General features: G+C 35.3%; 1 long non-coding RNA gene across 9 annotated transcripts in view; it reads right to left on the bottom strand.

Annotated features, from left to right (window-relative positions):
- The window catches only part of LOC144301802 (uncharacterized), a 467,418-nt gene that overhangs the window by 322,466 nt on the left and 121,962 nt on the right, over positions 1-22,990 (bottom strand). For all 9 annotated transcript variants that reach the window (XR_013368689.1, XR_013368684.1, XR_013368682.1 and 6 more), the window contains one exon: positions 9,940-9,977. This is a non-coding gene — a long non-coding RNA (uncharacterized LOC144301802). The remainder of the gene's footprint in view (positions 1-9,939; positions 9,978-22,990) is intronic.

Below are 22,990 nucleotides of genomic sequence, written 5' to 3'. Positions count from 1 at the left end.
ACTGGTGGGAACTCTGGGGTTCAGGGTTTAGCAGTGGTGTAGTAAGTGAGGCTCTCTGAGGCCAGGTGGACTGTCTTTGCAGCGAGTGTAGTTATAACGAAAAGTCCTTCTAAGTAGGACTACCATTGCTCTGTATTTTCCACATTTACTGAACAGAAAATATTAGAACTTCTATTTTAAATCCATATGAATGTGAACTAAGATTTCTTTTTCTAAATGTCTATTAACAGAATAAGTTGGGGTACCTAGGTGGCTCAGTCGATCCAGCATCTGCCTTCTGCTCCGGTCATGATCTCAGGTTCCTGAAATGGAGTCCCTCAGCATGGATCCTGCTTCTCTCTCTTTCTCTCTCTCTCTGCCCCTCCCTCCTACTCATGCTCTCTCTCTCTCTCTCTCTCAAATAAATAAATAAAATCTTAAAAAAAAGAAGTTGCATGATTTCACCAACCTTTGACAACTCTCCTACTGTGACACTAAATTAAAATCAGTCTTTAAAATTCCAACAAATACTAGAATGAAATCATTTAAAGTAGAGTTAGCAGAAGAATAGGTAAGAAGTAAAAACTAAAGTTTGGATGATGGAAAAAATTTTGTCTCAGAAATCTTACTAAATCACTATCATGTAAGAAGAAAAATAAAACTTCAAAGCATTGCAAATGCTGCACAGGAATCATCTATTTATTTCTGTCAATATGTAGAAAGGGACAGAGATCCTATAAGGGATGGAAGATAGAAAACTAACATCTCTGGACATGTTTTCTCCAAAAGATTTATCAATTCAGAATTTTGATTCCTCATTAATACATCCCACATCATGCACTGAAAGAATAAGATTTTCAAATTACTTGATGAATGAAACAGCCAATATATTTCAATTTTTCCACTGCAAAATAAGAGTATATTTTCTCTAATGGGATACCAGCAGGGATTATTTTGATTTTCAGAACATTGCTCAGCCATAAAAAAAAAGAATGAAATCTTCCCATTTGCAATGACGTGGATGGAGCTAGAGTGTATTACACTAAGCAAAGTAAGTCAGAGAAAGACAAATACCATATGATTTCACTCATGTGGAATTTAAGAAACAAAACAAAAGTGCAAAGAGGAAAAAGAGAGAGAGAGAAAGGCAAACCAAGAAACAGATTTAACTAGACAACAGACTGATGGCTGCCAGAGGGAATGTGGGGAGATGGGTGAAACAGGTGATGGAAATTAAGGAGTGCACCTGTTGTGATAAGCACCAGGTATTGTATGACAGTGCTGAATCACTATATTGTACACCTGAAACTAATACTACACTGTATGTTAACTAACTGGAATTTAAATTAAAAGTTTTTAAATAAAAAGTTTAAAATAAGTAACCACATAAAGTTAAAAAAAAACTAAAACCAAACAAACAAACAAAAAAAAAACCATTGCAGTATTCAATAATTTGATTAGCCTAACCTTTTTTAGATCATATTTTACAGGAAACAACATTTGAGAAGAGTGGTAAAGAAATAAGTCATGAAAGAATAAAATAACAGTTTTTACTGTTAGTGAATAGTAGTGCTTAAACTCTCAAGAAAAATGCTAAAGGCATAAGAGAAATCTACTTTAGAGAGAGGTCATAATGACATGCAGAATGTTACCAAATTGGATCCTACTCATTAAGTTTTAAAATATAATCTTGTGGCCTTTCTCAAAAACAGAATTCAACATTTGATGGCTGTTTCATGTTATTTGTATATACATAAATGTGTAAAGACATCAAAGTGAAACCTGAAAATAAATAGCAAAGCATAAGAATACACTGATGGCTGACAGGATCTTTTTTCTGTTATGGAACCTACACAATATCCGTAACCAAATTAGGGAGTTACTTTGAGCAAAAATTATACATATTTGTGGCTATACATAAACATACTGACACTTCTACACACATACACAATAACATACCACCTTTCTTTCTCAAAATTGTTTTTATATTCTAGGGGTGCCAGTCTGACTCAGTCAGTAGAGATGCAACTCTTAATCTCAGGGGTTATGAGTTCAAGCCCCACCTTGTGTTAGAGATTACTTAAAAATAAAATCTTTAATTTTCTTTTAATTTTTAAAAAATAAAAATTGTTTTATATTCTAAAGTTTCTCAAGATGGTACTACTACAACGCTACTGCTCTCTCCTCTAGAGACTAGATAATAAGACAGTTCAGAGTGTGGACTCTGAAGCCAAAATACTCAAGTTTAAAGCACACTTATTCAGTGTGTATGAACTTGGGAAATTTACTTAACTTCTCTATTTTTCAGTTTTCTCATATGTAAAATGAGGATATTCTCTATCCACATAATTGTTAAGAAGTGGTCCTTGAAATATGAGAAAAACAGCTCATAAACATGAGTATTGTTGTAGTAAAGTAGCCCCTTTAGTTCCTGCTCTAAAATACTGTTAGAAATTTAAAAGCAGACAAAATTTTCATTAGTAATATAAAAAGGACCACAATTGTATTCTGTTCTTTAAAGAAAAAAAGAGATTTATTTATTTATTTGAGAGACAGAGTATGTAAGCAGGGGTTGGGTCAGAAGGAGAGTGAGAGAGAATCCTCAAGCAGAATCCCCACTGAGCACAGAGCCTCAGGATCCTCAGATCATGACTTGAGCCAAAATCAAGAGCCAGTTGCTTAAAAGACTGAGGCACAGGCACCTCGGGGTTATTTTCTTTTTCCAGATACTAGTTATAAGTAGTATCACAAATGACAGGTTTTCTATGAGCAAGCTTTGATTTGCCACTTATTTCTTATGTTCAATGTTGGCAAATTCATTTAATTAGTTATTTAGAGGGGGAAAAAATTCCAGCAAATAAAATTCAAATGTGTTTAATATTAATAAATTTCTACTATTCACACATCAATAGAATTATTTTAAAACAATTTATTTCTAAAATAGTTACATTATAATTGAATAAACTTTAGAATAAAATATTTTATCTTTCCTTCATAACTTATTAGTTATTTGTATACTGCATAATGTCTTCCTAAGACATAGAAAGAGTGATAGGATGGATTTGGATTACATTGTTAATCAATCTCTAGTTTTTTAATTTTTAATCAACCATTTTAGGATATGATGATAAATTATCTAAATTCCATCTGAAGTAAAAAGTATTGGTTTTAAGTAGACAGTGAAAAGTTAAGTATACATAATGCAACCCCTAGACAACCACTTTATAAATTGTAGAAATAAATATAATTGAAACTAGAAATCAGCAACAGGCAAAAGGCTGAAAAATTTGTAAGTATGTACAAACTAAACCAACACACTCCTGATCAACTAATGAGTCAGAGAAGAAATTAAAATGGCAGTCAAAAAATATCTCAAAATAAATGAAAATAGAAAGCACACCCAAATAGTATACTACAAAAACAGTTCTGAAAGTTTATAGTGATAAATGCATATATTAGGAAATAGAAAGATTTCAAAAAAACAAGATAATTTTACACCGCAAGGAACTCAGGATAAAAGAACAAAATCAGACCAAAGTTAGCAAAAGAAAGGAAAATAAAGATTACAACATAAATAAATGAAATAAAGATCAGGAAAAACAATAGAAAAAAATCAACAAAACTAAGAGCTACTTTTTTGAAAAGATAAACAAAATTGACAAACTTTCAGCTAGACTGAGAATAAGAGAGGACTCAAAAGAAAAAAAAAATAAAAATGACAATTACCCACCATTTGCTTCAACGTGGATGGACCTGGAGGGTATTATGCTGAGTGAAATAAGTCAGTCGGAGAAGGACAAACATTATATGTTCTCATTCATTTGGGGAATATAAATAATAGTGAAAGGGAATATAAGGGAAGGGAGAAGAAATGTGTGGGCAATATCAGAAAGGGAGACAGAACATAAGGACTCCTAACTCTGGGAAACGAACTAGGGATGGTGGAAGGGGAGGAAGGCGGGGGGTGGGGGTGAATGGGTGACGGGCACTGAGGGGGGCACTTGACAGGATGAGCACTGGGTGTTATTCTGTATGTTGGCAAATTTAACACCAATAAAAAATAAATTTATTATTAAAAAAATAGAACTACCATGTGATCTAGCAGTTCTACTTGTAGATATTTATTTGAAGGAAAATAAATCACTGTCCAAAAAAAAAAGAAAGAGGAGACAATAAAACTGACACCAGAGAAATACATAGTATCGGGGTGCCTGGGTGGTTCAGTCAGTTAAATGTCTGACTCTTGATTTTGGCTCAGGTTATGATCTCAGGGTCATGCTGTCACATTGAGTGGTGTAGAGCCTGCTGAAGATTCTTCCTCTGCCGCTCCACCTACGTCTCTCCCTCTGTAAGAAGGAAGGAAGGATGGAAGGAAGGAAGGAAGGAAGGAAGGAAGGAAGGAAGGAAGGAAGGAAGGAAAGAAAGAAAGAAAGAAAGAAAGAAGGAAGAAAAGAAGAGAGAGAGAGAGAAAGAAATAGGGGCACCTGGGTGGCTTAGTTGGTTAAGCATTTGCCTTCAGCTCAAGTCATGATCCCAGGGTCCTGGGTTAGAGCTCTGCATCAGACTCCCTGCTCAGCGGAGAGCATGCTTCTTCCTCTCCCTCTGCCCCTCCCCCGACTCTTAATTCTCTCCTGCTCACTTTGCTCTCTTTCCCTCTTCCTTTCTCTCAAATAAAGAAAATCTTTTTTATAAATAAAGAAAATCTTTAAAAAATACAGAGCATCTTAAGAGAATATTTATTATGAACAATTAGTCAAATTGGACAATCTACAAGAAATGGATAAATTCCTAGAAACATACAACATACCAAGAGTGAATCATGAAGAAATAAAAATCTGATCAGACAAATAATGATCAAAGAGATTGAATCAGTTATCAAACACCTCCCAAAATAGAAAAGCTCAGGACCAGATGGCTTCACCAATAAATTCTACCAAATATCGAAAGAATTAATGTAAATTATTCTCAAACTCTTCCAAAAAATTAAAGAAGAAACATTTCCAAACTCATTTTATGAGATGAGCATAGCCCTGATGCCAAAGCCAGACAAGTACATTATAAGAAAACTATAGATGAATATATTTGATAAGTTATAGATGCAAAACTTCTCAACAAAATATTAGCAAACTGAATTCAGCAGTACATTAAAAAGATTATACACCATGATCAGATGGGATTTATTCTTGGGATGTAAGAAGGTTCAACATATGTAAATCAATAAATATGATGCACCATATTCATAAAATGAAAGATAAAAATCATATATCATCTAAATAGATGCAAAAAAATTGAAAGTATTTAACATCCTTTTATAATGAAATTGGGTATAGAAGAAATACACCTCAAGACCATACATGACAAACTCACTTCTAATATCACACTAAGTGGTGAAAGATGCAAAGCTTTGCCTTAAAGATTAAAAACAAGACAAGTATGTCTGCTCTCACTGCTCTTATTCAACATAGCACTGGAAGTCCTAGCTACAGCAATTAGGCAAGACAAAGAAACAAAAGACATCCAGATTAGAAAGGAAGAAGTAAAATTGCCATTATTTGCAGATGATATAATCCTACACATAGAAAATCCTAAAAATTCAACCAAAAAACTGTTAGAATTAATCAATGAATTCAGTAAAGTTGCAAGATAAAAAGTTAACATACAGAAATCAATTGCATTTTCATATACTAACAAAAAAATCTGAAAACGAAATAAAGACAAATATCTCATTCACAATAGCATCAGAAACAAAATACCTAGGAGGAAGCAGAAAATTAAAGTGAAAACTGTAAGACATTGACAAAAGAAAGTTAAAATACAACTACCATTTGATTCAAAAACCCCACATCTGTGTCTATATCCTAAGGAAATGAAAACAGGATATCAAAAAGATATCTGCATTCCCATGGTTCACTTCAGAATAATTCACAATAGCCAAAATATGAAAAAACCTAAGTACCAACAAATTAATGGAGAAGTGGTATATGTATAGTGGAATATTATTCGGCCATGAAGAAGAAGGAAATCCTGTTACTTGTGACAACATAGATGGACTCTGAGGCATTATGCTTAGTGAGATAAACCAGACAAAGTAAAATATTATATCACTTATTTGTGATATATAAAAAAGCCAAACTCGTAGAAACAGAGCAGTATAGTGGTTATCAGGGGCAGGAGGATGGGGGAATTGGGGCGATGTTGTGAAATGGTGCAAATTTGAAAGTAGAATACAAATAAGCTTGGGAGATATAATGCACAACATGGTGCTTATAGTCAACAATACTGTATTATATAACGGCTAAGAGACTAGATCTTAAATATTCTTACTACAAAAAAAAAAGAAATAATTATCTGGTGTGCTAAAGAGTTCGTTAAAGCTACAGTGGTAATCACACTGCAATATATAAATATACCAAATCAACACATTGTATACCTGCAACTCAAGCGATGTTATATATAAATTATATCTCAATTTTAAAAAGAAATATACTAAAGAATACAACAGATAAGCTAAAATGAAATATTAAAAATATTCAAACAAAACAAAGCAGGAAAGAGAAACAAGGGAATACAAAATAGAAGAAACAAAAATTTTAAAAAATAATAAATAGGAGAGCTAAACCCAAATATATCAATCAGTATTTACATCAAATACAAATGGTCTGAATGCACCAATTAAAAGACAGAAAGTGTCAGAATGGATTTTTTTAAATGATTCAAATATATGCTATCTATAGGAAACTCATTCAAATGTAATAAACTATGCAGTTTAGGGACGCCTGGGTGGCTCAGCGGTTGGGGGTCTGCCTTCAGCTCAGGTTGTGGTCTCCGAATCCCAGGATCAAGTCCTGCATGGGAAGCCTGCTTCTCCCTCTCTCTATGTCTCTGCCTCTCTCTGTGTGTCTCTCTCATGAATAAATAAATAAAATCTTAAAAAAAAAACCCTATGCAGTTTAAAAGTAAAATGGATAAAGTTATAACAAGTAAACAATAATCAAAATGAAGCAGGAATGGTGAACCTCATACCAGACAAACTAGGCAAGAGAGCAAAATAATAATAATAATAATCAGAGATAAAGAGGCAGCTTGCATAATGATAAAATGGCCAATTTACTAGGAATACTAAACAATTACAAATGTGTATGCACCTAAGAACAGAGCTTCTAAATATAAGCAAAAAATGACAGAACTGAAAGAAAAGAAAAAAGACAAATCCACAGCTATAATGTATACTTTATACTTCCCTTTTTTTTATTATTTATGATAATCACAGAGAGAGAGAGAGAGAGAGAGAGAGAGAGAGGCAGAGGGAGAAGCAGGCTCCATGCACCGGGAGCCCGACGTGGGATTCGATCCCAGGTCTCCAGGATCACGCCCTGGGCCAAAAGCAGGTGCTAAACCACTGCGCCACCCAGGGATCCCCTATACTTTCCTTTTAAATAGAATGTTGGTTTTCAGAGGCTGGTAACGGGGGCTAAGGGGTTTGGGGAGGTGTTGATCAAAAGATACAGACTTGAGTAAGTTCTGGGGCTTTAATAAACAACATCCTGGCTATAGTTAACAACATTGTATTATATACTTGAAAGTTGCAAAGATAGTAAATGTTCTCACAGCACACACACAAAAATGTTAGTTATGTAAAGAGATGGTGGTATTGACTAACCCTATTTGTGGCAATCATTTCCCAATATATAAGTGTATCAAATCAGCACATTGTATACTTTAAATTTGCAAAATGTTATATATCAATTATATCTCAGTAAAGCTGGGGGGGGGATCTCTTCTTAGTAAGCAAAAGAAATAGTTGACAGAAAGTGAGCAAGTTCATAAAAGAATTGCCCAATGACTTCAAAAACTGTAATTAAGTGACATTTATAAAACATTCCACTGAACAACAGAATAGACAGTTTTTCAAGTGCAATTGTACAGAAATGTACAGTCAAAAAAGAAAAGTGGCCTACAAAGATGAATGTGCAGGAAAAAAATAAAAGTAAAATTTGAATCCAACATAAATGGAGTTATAGAAAAAATAGCTGACCATGGAAAGGTTGACAGTGCTGCCATTCAAAAGGCTCTACATATGCAGCCAGAGGAACTCAGTAAATGTGTATGTATTAACAGAAATGAGAAAAGTGGTAGTATAGTGAAAAAAGGCTTTAAATGTCCCAGAAGAAGTGACAATGACAAAACTTCACATTAAAGGAACATTTGGAAATATTTCACAATATTTAAGATACAAAAGACAAACTGTTGGAAACTAATTCAAACTTAGAAAGCAATCAGACAAACTGCCAAGGCACAGACAAGATGCTTGCTCTCATTTAATTTATTGCAATGAGAAGTTCAAAGTACATTTTTTGCATTTTTATAAACAAAACACTTCTGTTCTCAAAATTCAAAATGTCTTAAATTACAATATATTAAATAAGTATTAATTTCACCTTGTTTTCATTTGCCAAACACTTATAATCCACACTAAGAAAGTGGTCAATCTATTCATAAAAAAATATTAGTGGTATGGAAAAATAAAAATTTTTCCCATTGATTATTAAGATTACTTTGAACAGTTTGACCTTACAGGGTCATTTTTATAGTCCAGAACTACCAGGCAAAGAAAGGAAAAAAGGGAAGTCATAATTCAATAATGCAAGCTCCTACCTTAAATTGAAAAAAAAAAAAATCAAAGCAAACCAAAAACAAAGCAATCAGAGGAAATAAATAATAAAAATCAGAGAAGAAATTAATGAAACAAAAAAAAGGAAAAAGAAAAAAAAAAACAATGAAGCCAAAAGCTGATTTCTTTTTTAAAAAATCAATAAAATTGATAAACCTCTATCAAGTGTGACAAAGCAAAAAAGAAAGGAGATAAAAATTACCAATATAAAGAATAAAGAATATATTATTACAGACCTTGCAGACATTAAAAGAATCCTAAGATTACACTGCAAACAACTCTGTGCACATAAATAAAACAACTTAAATGAAATAAGCAATTCCTGAGAAAACTTATGCAACATGAAAGACACCTGAATAGTCTGTACCTCTTACATTTAATTTCTTTTTTTAAATATTTATTTGTTTGTTTTAGAGATAGAGAGAGACTGAGATAGGAGTAGGGGCAGAGGGAGAGGGAGAGAAAGAATCTCAAGCAGACTCCCCACTAAGTGCAGAGCACTGCACAGGCTCAATCCCATGACCCTGAGATCATGACCTGAGCTGAAATCTAGAGTTGGACACTTAACTGACTAAACCACCCTGGGGCCCTTTAAATTTAATTTCTGGATAAAATCCTTTTGAAAATGAAATATACAAGCATAGACAACTTCACTACTGATTTCCATCAAACATCTCAAGAAGAAATCACCAATTTAATATAATCTCTTCCAGAAAACAGGAAAGGAGAGGACATACCCTGACTCATTCTGTGAGGCAATATTATCCTGATATCAAAACCATAGACAGTAGGCAAAGAAAACTACAGACCAATATCCCTCATGAAGTAGATGCAAAAATATGCCCCCCCCAAAAAAAATTAGCAAATCAAATATAGTAACATATAAAACAAATCGAGTTTGTCCCAGGAAAGCAAAGCTAGTTCAATATTTGAAAATTAATCAGTGTAGTCTATTATCAACAAACTATACTAAAAAAATGATCATATCAATTGATGCAAAAAATATTTGACAAAATTCAATATTAATTCATGATTAAAAAAAACAAACAAGAGACTAGGAAGAGAATGAAATTTCCACAACATGACAAAGGGCATTGGTGAAAAACCTACACCTGTATTATATTTAATGGTGTAAGACTGAATGCTTTCATCCTACTACCAGAAACAAGGCAAGGCTGTCCACTCTTAACCACTTCTATTTGATACACTGGAAGTCCTAAACAAAACAATAAGGGATGTGGGGGGTGGGTGGTCAAACAGATTATAAAGAAAAAACTGTCTCTACTCACAGGCAACGTAATTTTCTATGCAGACAGTCTCAAGGAATCTACAAAAAAAAAGTTAACATGTAAAACTCAATCATATATTCCCACTAACAATAGACGATAGGCAATAAAAAACAATTTTTAAACTTACGCATAACACATACACACCATAATAACTGAAAAAATTAAAATCTACGTTCATAGATTGCAAACCCAACATAGTAAGGATGCCAACTCTACCCCAGTGAATCTACAGATAAAACACAGTCACAATCAAATCCCCAGCAGGATTTTTTTTGTTTTTTGTAGATATAGACTAGATTCCAAAATTCACTTAGACAAAGCCAAAGCATTTTGAAAAAGAATAACAAATTGGAAGAATCACAATTTTTAGGCCAAATATAAAATTATTGGGTGGTGTTGGTGAAAAGATAAATATACATACAAATCAATGAAACAGAATGGAGTTTAGAAACAGATCTCCACATATATGGCCAATTGATTATCTCTTTTTTTCCCCCAAAATTGTCTGTGTTCTACCCATTCATCCCTTTCTCCTCATTATGCCTGGCAATCACTGATATTTTTACTGTCCTACAGTTTTGCTTTTGTTGAAGAATGTCATATAATTAGATTCATACAGTAGGTACCATTTTCAGATTAGTTACTTTCATTTAGTAATATGCATTTAAAATTCATCCATATCTTTTCATGGCTTGATAGCTCATTTCCTTTTAGCACTGAATAATTTTCCATTTTTCAGATGTACAACAGTTTATGTATCCATTCACCTACTGAAGAACATCCTGGCTCCATGTTTCAGCAAATATGAATATTTTTATATTCATAAAATATGGCTCAATCAGTAAAGTACCTGCCTTGGGCTCAGGTCATGATCCCGGGGTCCTAGGATCGAGCTCTGTGTTGGCCTCCCTGCTCAGCTGGGAGTTGGTTTCTCCCTCTCCTTCTGCCCCTCCACCCACTTGTTCTCTCACTCTCTCTCTCTCTCTCTCTCTCTCAAATAAATAGATAAAATATTTTTAAAAATTAAAAAAATAAACATCTGTATACATGTATTTATATGGACATAAGTTTTCAACTCACTTAGGTAAATATGAAGGAACATAGCTGCTGGATTATAGGGTAACAATATGTTTGGTTTTGTAAGAAAGTGCCAAACTGTCTTCCAAAGTGTCTGTACCATTTTGTATTCTCACCAGACATGAATGATAGCTCAACATCCTTACCAAGGTTGTTTTCAGTGTTTTGGATTTTGGTGTGTACTGGTATCACATTGTTTTCAATTTACAATTCCCTAATGACATATGATGTTAAACATTTTTCATATTGTTATTTGTTGTCCATATATCTTCTTTGTGTGTTTGGGTCTTTTAATTATTTTTTAAAAATCAGATTATTCATTGTTTAATTGCTAGTTTTAAGAGTTCCTTGTATATTTTGCATAAGAGTCCTTTATCACATATATATATTTTGGAAACATTTATTCCCAGACTATGGCTTTCTTTCTCATTCCTTTGAGCCAATTGGTTTTTACAAAAGTACAAAGACAATTAAATATGTAAAATATAGTATATTCCAGAAATGGTTAGGACAAAGCAAATAAGACATAAGGGGAACCTCCCCCCCAAAAGAACCTTAAAAACCCACAAAAAATTAGAAATTATATAACATCTTACAAAAATTAGCTCAAAATTAATTACAGATCTGCTTATATGTGTGAGACTACAATATTTCATTATTTCAATTAGGCAAAGAATTCTTAGATTATCAAAAGCATGATCCTTACAAAAGAAATCATAAATAAGACTTCATCAAAATTAAAAATTTTCGGGACGCCTGGGTGGCTTAGTTGGCCAGGTACCTGACTCTTGATTTCTGCTCAGGACATCATTTAAGGGCTGTGAGATTGAGCCTCACACTGGGCTTGGCAGTGAGAACAGATCCTGCTTAAGATTCTGTCTCTCCCCCTGTCCCTCCTCTGCTCTCTCTCTCAAAATAAAAATAAATAAATAAATAAAATTTTTTCTTCTGTGAAAGACACTGTTAAGACAATAAAAACATAAGCTACAGACCAGAAACAGTTATTTGCAAATCCCATATTTGGCAAGTATTTGTATTTACTAATCTCTAAACTCACCAGTAAGAAAACAAACAATTCACTTTAAAAATAGTCAAAAGAGAGGCACCTGGGTGGCTTAGTTGGTTAAGTGTCAGACTCTTCATTTTCAGCTCAGGTCCTGATCTGAGTACGGGCTCCATACTCCATGAGAGTCGGCTTGGGTATTCTTTCTCTCTCACTCTCTCTCTCTCTCTCTCTCTCTCTCTCTCTCTCTCACACACACACACATAAATAAATCTTTTAAAAAATAAAAACAGTCAAAAGACGTGAATGGACTTTTTCATCAAAAAGGACATAGAGATGGCTAGTAAGCACAACAAACATGTTCAACAATACTGAAGAGCCACTAGGGAAATGTAAATTAAAACCACTAGAAGATATCATCACATACCTATTAGAAAGGCTAAAATAAACAATACTGATAGTAACAAGTGCTAACAAGGATACAGAACATCTGTAACACTTGCATATTGTTGGTAAGAATGCAAATGATAAAGCCACTCTTAAAAATAGCTTGATAGTTTCTAATAAAGTGACACATACTTATCAGATCCTCATATGATCAAGCAACCCCATTTTTGAGGATTTACCCTCAGAGAAATAAAAACATATGTTCACACAAAAATCTGTACATGGATATTTATGGCAGTTCTATTGGTAATCACCAAAAGCTGGAAGCAATCCAAATGTTCTTCAACAGGTAAATGAAGAACAGACTGTGATAGTTCCATAGAATGCAGTACTACTCACGATAAGAAGGAATGAACTATTTCTACATCAAACAACTTGGATGAATCTCAACGGCATTATGCGTAGTGAAAAAAGTCAGTTTCAAGTTTACATACTGTATGATTCTATTTATATGACATTCTTTAAGAGACAAAACTAGAATGACAGAAAACACATTAGTATTTGTTAAGGATTGGGAGGAGGGAAGGTATGATTTTGTACAAAGGGAAACCAAGAGGGAGTTTTTTAGGGTGGTGAAATTGTTCTTATCCTGATCATACAAATTCATTCATGTGTTAAAATGTATAGAACTGTACACCAAAAATAGTCAATTTACTGTATGCTAATTTTAAATTTTTAAAGTTAATTCCTAGAAAAAGCGATATGTCTGGGTAGACTCATTTTAAGATAATTTTATCTTGGGATGCTTCTTTGAATAATTTTTGTATATCTTTTATCTTCCCATACACTTCTTTTCTGGTTTTATCACAAACTATCTCTTTTTCCTCTTTGCTTTTTCCTGCTATTAGTACTTGGAGCATCATTCATTCTTGAATTGCTTTAGGACACTATCCTTATACTTTAAGGATACTTTATATATGGCACCACAGCAGCATTCTTCAACTTTTATGCCCATGCGAATCTGATGTGTGTCAAAATGGAAGATTTCTTACTCCTACCCATCAGAAGTCACTTAGGAGATCTAGATTAGGTCCTTGAAAATCACCATATGATATCAATGTGGGTGTTCCACTGACCACTATTCGAAAAACACTGTATTTAAAAAATGAGAACTCCCTTAGTTCGTTGAGAGGCTCTCCATGAAAGGACTTGATCAGCCTAGAAATTGGTAGAACACAGGATCAGTCTGAAAAATTTCAGTTAATGTAATCTAGAAGGCACTCACAGATTTGATTTGTCTATGAGGTAGAGACATCATGGCTAGTGTTTAAGTAATGCACAATCTCTTTGCTAGAAATTTGATTTTTGAATCCAATATATTGAGTGTTAATCTGATATAAGCATCTCCCACAACTTTCACAAAAATGGATCAAGTTTTTTTTCACAAGAAATATATAATCAAATTGTATTTTCTCCAAGGATGTAACCATAAGCTACAGATGTATTTAGCAACATGTCAGAACAACAAAGCTATACCTATTAACAATATATTTAAATATTTAAATAATACCCTGAGCCCTAAAAATTGATATATTTGTGCATGTATTTCCATACATATACATATCTACACACAATATATAAATGTGTATATACATACATAGTATTGTATATATGTGTTGTTGATAATAATTCCAGGTAAGTACGAACCATTGAGCTAACTGCTTTGCATTCATTTTCTTGTTTCAACTTGAAAGGAATGCATTATTGTAGTGTCCCTTTACAGATGACAAAATCAAGGGCTAATTTGAAAATGCTTACTTGTCCTACTAAATTATGTCAATTTTCTTGTTTTGATATTGTACTAACAGTCATATTATATCATTCATTATGGGAAGCTGGATGATGGGCTTAAGGGATTCTGTAAATATAAATAAAGAGTTCAAATAAACTTTGGTGCATTCAAGTATTTGAAGGCTTTCTAAAGCTAAAATAGGAAAGTATGGAGGCCTTGCCTTACCTTTAATCCTCCCTATATCTCAAACCAAAACTGAGAAATGGCTTTAGTAGAGAAAATAAGTCTCATATGAATGTTGTCTCAGGGAAGGGCAGGGCAGGGGATAGTAGACTGAAGATCTATAAGAGTCCTTGACCTTGGTGCTGTTGAGTCCTTGGATCTCTTTGGATGATTTCATTTGCAAGGAATAGAGGATCCAACACAAACTCACTTAAAAAGTAATGCACTGGCTTATGCAGACTAGGGGATATTACAGCTTCTGACAGGTTTGATAAGGACCTCAGTCTATTTCTCTGAGTTTCACTGAGTTCTACCCACCCTGATGCATCAGCTTTTTCCTGAGGCTGGCTTTCCTCATGATAACAAAGTATTTGTAGCAGTTCTTGGTCTCACATCAAGACACCACACCATCCAGGAGAGATGATGTTTCCTCTCCCAAGCTCTGAATAACTGCCATGGCTTTCACTTTGGCTAGTGAGTTATTACTCATGTCATGTGACACTCTTGAAGCAATTATTATGACAAGGAAGATGGCATTGTGCTACGGGCTCAGCTAATTAGTGTCTACTTTGGAAGTTGGATATCACATCAATTACCTAGAGAGTTCAAAAAGAGAAGTGATTCAAAGAGAATTTTGTATTGACTTACTCCTGTTTTACATGGAGCTGACTGTATTTTCCAAATATGGCTGCAACAATAGCATTCATCTACTTGTTTTTCCTAACATGTGATCCTCACCTCCCTTCCATCAAGTTGTAGTGCCTATGTCACCCTTTCTTTGATAATTGTTGGACCCTTGTGACGGTCTTATCCAAGACGGTGGCAGAAATGAGGCAATGTGCCTTTCAAGACCAGATCCCAAATGCCATGCACTTCAGCCCTGATGTCTTGGGGTTTGGGTTCTTGACACCTAGCTGCCATGCTGTAAGGAAGCCCAAGCAACTGAGCAAAGGCATCCCTTCATCAGAGAAAACTTTCTATGAAGGCCAAAATGCCATTAGGATCTCCCTTATACACATTCCCAATGCTGTGTACTTGTCTTACCCTGAAAACAACAGTGCTTACTTAATTGCTTGAATATTTTATTCATTCACAGACATCTCCCACTAGAATTTAATTGCAGGAGAACATCAACGGAGACTGTCTTATTCTTATCACCCTCACAGCTAGAATGCCTGCCATATAATGGGCAGTCAACAAATGTCACCTGAATTCAAGGGGGAATAAAACTGCCAAGCAATTGGTAATACTCCCTTCAGGCATTTGATCTTAAGGATGAGGTAAAGCTCTTTCAGATGATCTGAAAGCCTACAGAAAGACCCCGGCTATTGTACTAAACATTAAATGCTCATAAAGCTCAAATCTACAAAAGCTGGGCACCCAAGAGATACTGATTTGCACTCCAAATTACAGTTATCTGGCACCATGCCCTTTTTTGTTGGCAGGAGTATCTTCCCTTTGAAGCCATCTCAGAAAGCTCTGGAATCCCCATCAGGATGTGTCACAGGTGCTGGATCATCTCATTTGCTCAGAGACACCTCTATGTCCTGCTTTCTTTATCAAAACCACAATAGTGATACAGTCATAGATGTGAGTTAGTCATTGATGTTAGCAATACTGACATTTTGGACTAACTAATTCCTCATATTATGGGAGAGAAATAGATTGCCCCAAATATTGTGGGATGTATGGAAATATCCCTGGCCTCCACCCTCCAGATAAAGAAGGAACGGTACTAATGTTGGAGAAGCATCAACAATGTAGTGTAGGGGCACCGGGGTGGCTCAGTTGGTTAAGTGTCCAACTCTTGGTTTCAGCTCCGGTCATAATCTCAGGGTTGTGAGATGGAGCCCCACACTGGGCTCTGTGCTCAGCATGGAGTCTGCTTGAGATTCTCTTTCTCCCTTCTACTTCTGCACTTCCTGATCACGCTCTCTCACACTTTCTAAAAATAACTAAATAAATCTTTTTTAAAAAGTCTCTACTGTAGATAAACTCACATTTATTTTTTAAGATTATTTATTTATTTGAAAGAGAGAGTACAAGTGGGGGGAAGGACAGAGGAAGAGGGAGAGAGAGAATCTGAAGCAGACCCCATGCTCAGCGTGGAGCCCGACACAGGGCTTCATCTCACAACCCTGAGATCACTACCTGAGTCGAAATCAAGAGTCAGACACTTTACTGACTGAAACACCCAGGCACTTCATTTTGTTTTTTAATAATGAGAGAACTGAATCATTATTTCATTACTTTAGCAAGATGCCTTGATGGAATGGGTATCCAAATATTGGATAAATGTTATTAGTGTGTATTCAGATTGTGTTTACATAGGTCTAGTGTTTTTCAAGGATTTTACTGCCAATTTAAAAAATGAATCAAGTAAAGCGTCAAGTAACTTAACTCTTTCTAAGAGGATTAATCAATAACCAAATGCTAACACAAATTACAGTCTGTCTGCACAATGTAAATTCAACCAGTTGAAAAGGTGGGGAGAGTTGGAGAAGAGGCAAGCATTTTCTTTCTTCTGCAAGTTAACATATAACTGATTTATTACTCCTTTCTCCTCCACTCCCAAATTCACTTGTAATTTTTTCAGATCAACTGGGTGTCTTGGCACCATAAAGCCTCAATATATATTCAAGCTGTTTGCCCAGTAAATTAACTGCAATATTATGGGAGCATTTTTCATATGCAAATGTGCACTATGAAGTGCACCAAACTGAAAACCAACAGCAGTTTCCTCTGAAACTTGAAAATCAGCTCCTAAAATTTATCTTCTTTAACCATCTGGTCATGATGCTAAATGACTTGGTAGAAAAACTGTCTCACATTTTTACTGGCTTGAGACAGGGTAAATTTTTGTTTTTAATATATTCCATGAATCTTGTATTCAAAGAAACCAGTAGAGAGGCGCTGATATCAGTATAAATTTGTATAAAGCTCAGATACCTACTGTGCATGTATACCATTCTTGATCTTCTGGATTTGTTCTTTTCTACATACTCCCGCTTAATGTTTCACTGTTATTCTCCTCTAGCCACACAGTTCTTCTTTTAAAAAAATGATTTATACATAGAGATCTTTTCATTCCTTTATTCTTTTATCTTCCTATCCTGAGGAGTTCATGGTCATTCCCTGTTTTAATTATACTATGTCATCTTCAATCTGATTTTCTTTAGCCTGTTAGGTACAAAGGTCTGTGCATATCCACTAGGTTGCTTTTATTTTTAAAACCCCAAATAGGGACACCTGGGTGGCTCAGTGGTTGAGTATCTGCCTTTGACTCATGGGATAGACTCTCGAATTTGGCTTCCTACAGGGAGCCTGCTTCTCCCTATGTCTATGTCTCTGCTTCTCTCTCTGTGTCTCGAATGAATGAGTGAATGAATGAATGAATGAATGAATGAACTAAAAAAATAAAATAAAATAAAACCCAAATAAACTGTATTTGTTTCATGATTCCTAGACCGGTATATTTTTAAATAATTGGATACCCTTCTTGACGAATTTGCAGAAAGAAATTTTGCTCTTCTGTTTCTCTTAAGATTTTGACATCAGGAAGAGCTCTGAGACTTCCTGGAACAGAAGAAAAGAGTGCAAGCCATTTTACTTATAGAAAAGGAAAGTATGTCAACTGAGCAACTGTAAGAACTGTCTAAAAGTAAGATTTTAGAATTTGAAAACCACATCTTTAGCTTTTTCTCTCTGACCTAAATATAGTCCTATTCTAAATTATAATTTTTAAAAATGCAAAACTAATTTCCTGAATCAACATAATATTTTGCAGCAGAAAAGATTAGGAAACAGGTCTTTTTTTAAGAGGACAATTTTCACCACCACAGCGACTTCCTTTAGCTGTTTGCTCTTCTTTCTCCAAATATCCTTGAGAGAGCTACAATACAAGGTGTCTTGAAACAAAAATATATTGATTTCCAGTGGCCTCTGGCAAACATTAACATTTTTTCTTATTTATGTAACTTAATCCTTAACCAGAAAAGGAAAGCAAAGAGAAGAGAAGAGAGAAAAGGAAAGAAAACCACTGTTTTGCAATGATAGGTTTGTCTTATATTCTTGGGGAGCAATTAGTATTTACATGACTAAGGGAACTTTCATGCTTTTCATTCTACTGGAATAAGTTACTAACTAACCCAAAGACAGTGGTCCCAGAGAAAGCAGTTAGTGGTTCTGCTGTCATGAACTCCCCTCAGAAGAAACACCTGTGCAGCTGGTCACAGTGTAGAAGGGCCCTCAGCCCTTTGTATTCTGCACATACATCATCCAACCTGAACTGCAATTGAGTAAGCCAGCACCCCCCTCCACACCTGCCCAAGCCATACAATGGCATCACCCTGACTTGTTATCAGATCCTAAACTCTGCTCCAGCTTCTATTCATAACCTCTTCTCTCATTTTCCTCCATCAGTAAGAAGGAGAAAATTACAATCCAAATCTCATAAGGTTGCTGTAAAGGTTAAATGAGATAATATATCAAAGATGTATAACACAGGTTTTTCTTGAAAATAAATTCCCAAATCTCCCCTTTTTCATCAAAAATTTAAAATAAGGGTGTTATTATTTTAAGTCTTTTTCTGACCCATATGAAGAAAGTTGAGGGAAATCTTCAAATGTCAACTTTAATCTAATCATTCAAAGATACTGACTCATTAACAATCAAGCATTATTTGATTTTTCCATATAGCAAAAAGTATACCTCCAGCACCAAAAATGGTGCAATAATTTAGTGCAGAGAAAGCTGGTTCTTATATTTTTCTTTAAAAAAAGAAACCATAACTGAACATTATAAGAGTAAACACCTACAAATCGCTTACTCTCTGCCATACACACAGGTTAGTCATTTAATCTTTAAAACCCTAGTATAATTACGTTCAGTTTAGAGCTGAGAAAATGAGATAACAGAGAATTTAATTTTCCCAGGGGCACCAAGCAAACAAATAGTATAGCTATGCTCTAAACCACATAGAATCTATGCTTCTAAACTACTGTGTGCTGTTTCCCCATGGATGAGATTTTATAATTGGGTCATTCTGATATCATTAATGCCTAGCATTTGGTTCCTACAAGATGTGAACCAGCTCTTGCCTAGGAGATATCTGTGATGCCCCTCTTGAGATAGCAAGATGCAATTTTCTTTTTTTTTTTTTAAAGATTTTATTTATTAAAATAAAATAAGTGGTGAGGGGGAAAACATGAGTGAGGGGAGGGGCAGAGAAAGAAGGAGAAGACGACTCCATGCTGAGCAGGGAGCCTGATGCGGGGCTCAATCCCAGGACCCTGGGTCATGACCTGAGCTGAAGGCAGATACTTAACCAACTGCACCCAGGCACCCTAAGATGCAATTTTCTATCCAGTGGTAAAACAGTACATTTACAACTCATCCATACAACTCTACCCACTAACAGTTTGGCCTTGAGCAACAGGACAACGGGCCTTGAAAACAAATGTCTTTGATGATTTAAACTATTTTTATGGTTATTAACAAAAATCATTCACAATGTGTTCATTTTCCTCTTGCTTTCACAATTAAGTATGAGAATTGTTGCAAATCTGTGGAACCTTGAGGCATCTAACACAGAAACTTCTGGAAATGATACAAACCTGACATTTCACAGCCTGTAATTAATCAATATTACCTGGTGATGAGAATGAGTATGACAGATCTTGGGCTTGATTCTGATGGGTTTTAAATCACAATGTATTTCCTCAATAGAAAACTTCCTGTATCATCTACATTTGATAACCTAGGTTCTATGGTGATCATGGTATGTCCCTCAATAGCTCAAAAACAACATTGTGTGGTGGATTCTGTGACGCGTCTCCCTCAGAACTGAGACACTAGTGCTGTTTGTGTCTAAAAAGAGTCATTTCACCCAAAATTCTGTCCCCTCCTCTGTCACCCCATATCCAATTATGGTTAATATCAGAATAGAAGGACCTAGTCCCTTTGCCTCTAATTGCTACACTCTAGGACCATATCAGTTTCACAACATCCCACAAAATCATTCCATTCTCCCAGAGGTGTTGACATCAAGAGCACTCCTTGATAAACCTCCTGCCACAAGTCTGTTTTAGAGTCCTTTCTGGGGACCTGACCTGCAACAACTGTTTAACAAGAGGAGTCTGCAGATCTTCTGGAACAAATATTTCCTACCTTCTGCAGATGACACTGGACTTGTCCTCCGCTTTTACATGATGAACAACATTTGTATTCTGTGATATACTGGCATAGTCCTTCGGGCAAGGACATTTTCTCAGGTCAATATAATTATGAAAATTGCTTCAGTCAAGGACTGTCATTGAAGGACTTCGTTGTAAACTCAAGACACAAGTTAATCCTATAATATCATCTAAGAAATCCTTAAAATTTAATGTTGAAACAGTACAGTCTACAAAATAAGCAGTAATAACTTTACTGGACCATTGGCTCTACCTGTAAAAGTCAAATCTAACAGTGGCCAACAGTCCAATTGAAAATTATGATTTCAGTGATCATAAAATTTCATGAACTATTCATTTCAGGTAAGACAGGAAGAATATTTTTCTGCAAAATGCAGTTTTTCTCCCAATTTTTCAGGAGTAAACATTCACCTCTTCAGATTTTTCCATTTAGTTTGCTCCAGATGGAGAAGTTTTCATTGTAACAAATGGAGAAAAACAACATCAAAACAAGGTGTGCTCCATCACAGGGAGCTTTTTACAGTTACTAACAAATACCAGAGTGTTTTTCTTTACATATATCAATCTTGCCCAGCTTTTTTCTCAACAAAAATAGAATCTCATAAACAGAGGGGGAAAATGTTCTGTAGGACTACAACTTAAAAACAAGCAAAAAAAAAAAAAAAAGCAGAGGTGAGGGGGAACATCTGGGTGGCACAGTTGGTTAAGTGTCCAACTCGGTTTTCACTCAGGTCATGATCTCAGAGTTGTGGAATCGAGCCCCATGTAGGGTTCTGCACTGAGCACATAGTCTGTTTGGGTCTCTCTCTCTCTCTCTCTCTGTCTCTCTCCCCTTTGCCCCCACCCCCATCTCTACCCCTGCTCTCAGGTGTCCACTCTCTCTCTCTCTCTCCCTAAAAATAAATAAATCTTAAAACAAAAAACACCCCCCCCCCAAAAAAATAGCATGTCACTAACAACAAACACTTGTTTTTGCAAAACCATTCTGGACTTATAGCACCTGTTGGCAACTGTGAACTCTTAAATGAACCTAAACAATTTTCCAAAGAATCAAAAATCTGACCATAAGACTAAAATTCATAAGTTACTATTGTATTCACCAGTCTAGTAACTATTCATTCACTGATTACTTTTTATTGATTTTACATTATCTCTTTATTTAGAGACATCATTATATTATCTCTGTATTTCCAGATAAAACCAGAGTTTTATCTCCAGCTCAAAATAAGTGATTTAAAAAAAAATTGTATTGAATTATTCTTGTTTTACTTGGAGCTGACTGTATTTTCCAAATATGGCTGCAACAATAGCATTCATCTTACTTGTTTTTCCTAACATGTGATCCTCACCTCCCTTCCATCAAGTTGTAGTGCCTATGTCACCCTTTCTTTGATAATTGTTGGACCCTTGTGACGGTCTTATCCAAGACGGTGGCAGAAATGAGGTAATGTGCCTTTCAAGACCAGATCCCAAATGCCATGCACTTCAGCCCTGATGTCTTGGGGTTTGGGTTCTTGACACCTAGCTGCCATGCTGTAAGGAAGCCCAAGCAACTGAGCAAAGGCATCCCTTCATCAGAGAAAACTTTCTATGAAGGCCAAAATGCCATTAGGATCTCCCTTATACACATTCCCAATGCTGTGTACTTGCCTTACAAACCCTGAAAACAACAGTGCTTACTTAATTGCTTGAATATTTTATTCATTCACAGACATCTCCCACTAGAATTTAATTGCAGGAGAACATCAACAGAGACTGTCCTATTCTTGTCACCCTCACAGCTAGAATGCCTGCCATATAATGGGCAGTCAACAAATGTCACCTGAATTCAAGGGGGAATAAAACTGCCAAGCAATTGGTAATACTCCCTTCAGGCATTTGATCTTAAGGATGAGGTAAAGCTCTTTCAGATGATCTGAAAGCCTACAGAAAGACCCCGGCTATTGTACTAAACATTAAATGCTCATAAAGCTCAAATCTACAAAAGCTGGGCACCCAAGAGATACTGATTTGCACTCCAAATTACAGTTATCTGGCACCATGCCCTTTTTTGTTGGCAGGAGTATCTTCCCTTTGAAGCCATCTCAGAAAGCTCTGGAATCCCCATCAGGATGTGTCACAGGTGCTGGATCATCTCATTTGCTCAGAGACACCTCTATGTCCTGCTTTCTTTATCAAAACCACAATAGTGATACAGTCATAGATGTGAGTCAGTCATTGATATTAGCAATACTCACATTTTGGACAAGATAATACCTTTTTTTTGTAGGGGAGGGGGAAACTCTTCTGAGCATGTTGTGACGTAGTAACATCCCTGGCTTACACTCATCATACAGCAGTAGTAACATCCCCCATCCCTACCACACATATCCCACT

Source organism: Canis aureus, chromosome 30 (assembly GCF_053574225.1).
Source record: "Canis aureus isolate CA01 chromosome 30, VMU_Caureus_v.1.0, whole genome shotgun sequence".
Lineage (NCBI taxonomy): Eukaryota > Metazoa > Chordata > Mammalia > Carnivora > Canidae > Canis > Canis aureus.
The sequence above is the reverse complement of the archived record's forward strand: the minus strand, read 5'-3'. Positions and strand labels throughout refer to the sequence as shown.